The sequence below is a fragment of the Nansenia antarctica genome, assembly GCF_963989245.1.
Source record: "Nansenia antarctica genome assembly, chromosome: 7".
NCBI classification, from domain to species: domain Eukaryota; kingdom Metazoa; phylum Chordata; class Actinopteri; order Argentiniformes; family Microstomatidae; genus Nansenia; species Nansenia antarctica.
In genome coordinates this window covers 33,351,789-33,354,611 of record NC_137677.1, presented here as the reverse complement: position 1 = coordinate 33,354,611, position 2,823 = coordinate 33,351,789, and the positions used below count along the sequence as shown (strand labels likewise).

The 2,823-nt window shown below is 59.2% G+C and overlaps 1 pseudogene across 1 annotated transcript in view; it reads right to left on the bottom strand.

The window, feature by feature from the left end:
• Positions 1 to 1,467: 1,467 nt before the first annotated feature.
• The window catches only part of LOC308162532 (protein FAM171A2-like), a 16,353-nt pseudogene continuing 14,997 nt past the window's right edge, over positions 1,468 to 2,823 (bottom strand). The window contains exons 8-10 of the transcript in view: positions 2,441 to 2,823; positions 2,129 to 2,311; positions 1,468 to 1,684 (exon numbers count right to left, since the gene is read on the bottom strand). The exon at positions 2,441 to 2,823 is cut by the window's right edge and continues 20 nt beyond it. The product of the transcript in view is annotated as a protein FAM171A2-like (transcript). The remainder of the gene's footprint in view (positions 1,685 to 2,128; positions 2,312 to 2,440) is intronic.

Below are 2,823 nucleotides of genomic sequence, written 5' to 3'. Positions count from 1 at the left end.
AGGTGCGTTCGTAAATTCGCTCTGAGAGCGCCGGAGCGCACACTGGCTTCAACGCCATCGAGGGACCCAAGTAATTTGATTGGACGAGAGGAATCCCATGAGTGCTGATCAGATTTCCAGAGTGTATTTATGAACGCAACCATGGTTACCTGATACACTGCTTTAGCTAGCAAGGTAGCTAGCAAGGATTTAGGGTTTCTATGCCAGTAACAGAGTAGCTTAGATCAGACTGCTGCCATGGTTTAGGGTTAGGGGTCAGGGTTAGAGTCACGGTCAGGGTTAGGGTTAGGTCAGGGTTAGGTCAGGGTTAGAGTCAGGGTTAGGTCAGGGTTAGGTCAGGGTCAGAGTCAGGGTCAGGGTTAGAGTCAGGGTCAGGGTTAGGTCAGGGTTAGGTCAGGGTCAGGGTCAGGGTTAGAGTCAGGGTCAGGGTTAGGTCAGGGTTAGAGTCAGGGTCAGGGTTAGGTCAGGGTTAGGTCAGGGTTAGGTCAGGGTTAGAGTCAGGGTCAGGGTTAGGTCAGGGTCAGGGTCAGGGTTAGGTCAGGGTCAGGGTTAGGGTTAGAGTCAGGGTTAGGGTCAGGGTTAGGTCAGAATATTAGAATAGAAAATTAAAGAAAACAAAAACAAAATGCTCTTGTTACTCTGCTTGTGTGCTGAAAGCTAGCAGACCAGACATTAGTCAGGCCCTTCCGAGCAAAGTTCAATTTTTATCATAAAAACACTTTAACCCTTAAAACACCAATCTGTCTGCTCTGCTCCAGGGGATCATGGAGACAGTCTTTCTGATTGGTCCACAGGAATACAACTCCGACGATTGGACAGGTGGTTGTTGATGCTCAGGTAACCAGGGTAACAGGGATGACTGGAAACAGTTAACTGGAACAGGGAAGGTCGCCATGGTTACTGGAACAGGCTGAGAGGGAAGGTCTCCATGGTTACTGGAACAGCAAAGCGGAGGGAAGGTTGACTTGAACTGCTATACAAAGCATTTCTGTCTGTCTGTCTGTCTGTTTGTCTGTCTGTCTGTCTGTCTGTCTGTCTGTCTCTGTCTGCCTGCCTGTCTGCCTGCCTGCCTGTCTGTCTGTCTGTCTGTCTGCCTGTATGTCTGTCTGCCTGCCTGTCTGTCTGTCTGTCTGTCTGTCTGCCTGCCTTCCTGTCTGTCTGTCTGCCTGTCTGCCTGCCTGTCTGTCTGCCTGTCTGTCTGTCTCTCTGTCTGTCTCTCTGTCTGCCTGCCTGTCTGTCTGTCTGCCTGTCTGTCTGCCTGTCTGTCTGTCTGCCTGTCTGCCTGTCTGTCTGCCTGTCTGTCTGCCTGCCTGTCTGCCTGCCTGCCTGTCTGCCTGCCTGTCTGCCTGTCTGTCTGTCTGCCTGTCTGCCTGCCTGCCTGTCTGTCTGTCTGTCTGCCTGTCTGCCTGTCTGTCTGCCTGCCTGTCTGTCTGTCTGTATCTCTGTCTGTCTGTCTGTCTGGTGGTTCTATTTGAACACCATCAGAGGTCTCTCCTCTCGTTTCTGCCAATGACTCTTCTTGTCTGCGTCCTCGTCTGCTTGGTTGCTAGCCTGGTTGCTAGCCTGGTTGCTAGCCTGGCTGCGTGGCGGCCGGGGGAAGGTGCCGCTGCGGCTGTGGGAGGAGGGGGGGGTGTCCACCGGGGGCGCCAGAGAGCTGCTGTCGTCTGTGTGGCCGTCGCCACGGCTACAGGACCGCGGGGTGGAGATGATGCGCGGCAGTCTGGAGTACATCTGCCCAGCGTGAGCCTTCCTCTCCTCCCTCCTCTCCTCCTTCCTCTCCTCCCTCCTCTCCTCCCTCCTCTCCTCCTTCCCCTTCTTCCTCTCCTCCTCCTTCCTCGCCTCCTCCTCCCTCCTCTCCTCCCTCCTCTCCTCCCTTCCCCTCCTCTCCTCCTCCTCCTCCCTCCTCTCATCCCTCCCCCTCCTCTCCGCCTTCTCCCTCCTCTCCTCTCTCCTCTCCTCCCTCCTCTCCTCCTTCTCCCTCCTCTCCTCATCCTTCCTCTCCTCCTCCTCCTCCCTCCTCTCCTCATCCTTCCTCTCCTCCCTCCTCTCCTCCTTCCCCCTCCTCTCCTCCTCCTCCTCCCTCCTCTCCTCCTCCACCTCCCTTCTCTCCTCCCTCCCCCTCCTCTGCTGCGTCTTGGCCTCCCGGGCGTCCTGATAGGCCGCGCCTCCTCCTCCTCCTCCAATAGGAGCGCCGCCGCCCAGCTCCATGTAGGAGTGTCTGACCAGGGTGTTCGACGATGATTGGCCGTCCAGGGGGATGAACCAGGAGCGGGGGGGGTGTGGCCTAACGCCCAGGGCCCGCAGCTCCTCGCTCATCTGGGCCATGGTGGAGTCGTCAAACAGCACCGGGACACGCACCGGAGCCTTCACCCCCTCCTCCTCCCCCCCCTCCCCCTCCTCCTCCCCCCCCTCCTGGTGGGTGTGTCGGGGTGGGCGTGGCCCCGGGTCAGAGGTCAGGGTCATGTAGTGGGCAGGGATGACCAGGGTGGGGACCACCACACTGCGGTGCATGCTCTCCCTCATCTGGTCCACCGAGTGACAGAACACCAGCTGGCCCGGCTGGGTGGGTGGGGGAGGGGGGCCGCGGGGGGCCGGATGGGGGTGGGGGTGGGGGTGGAGGGCGGGGGGACCCTGGGGGTCTACAGAGTACTCGGGGGGGCGGCTGAGGTCCTGGTTCTGGTGGTTCCGGTGGTTCCGGTGGTTCTGGTGGAGGTGGTGATCTGGACCTCCTGCAGGGCCGTAGCTGTGGGCCGGGGGGGGCAGGGGGCTGGGGGGGGTGTGGGGGGAGCGGGTCTCCCTCAGAGGGAAGCTCTCCCCACCAGA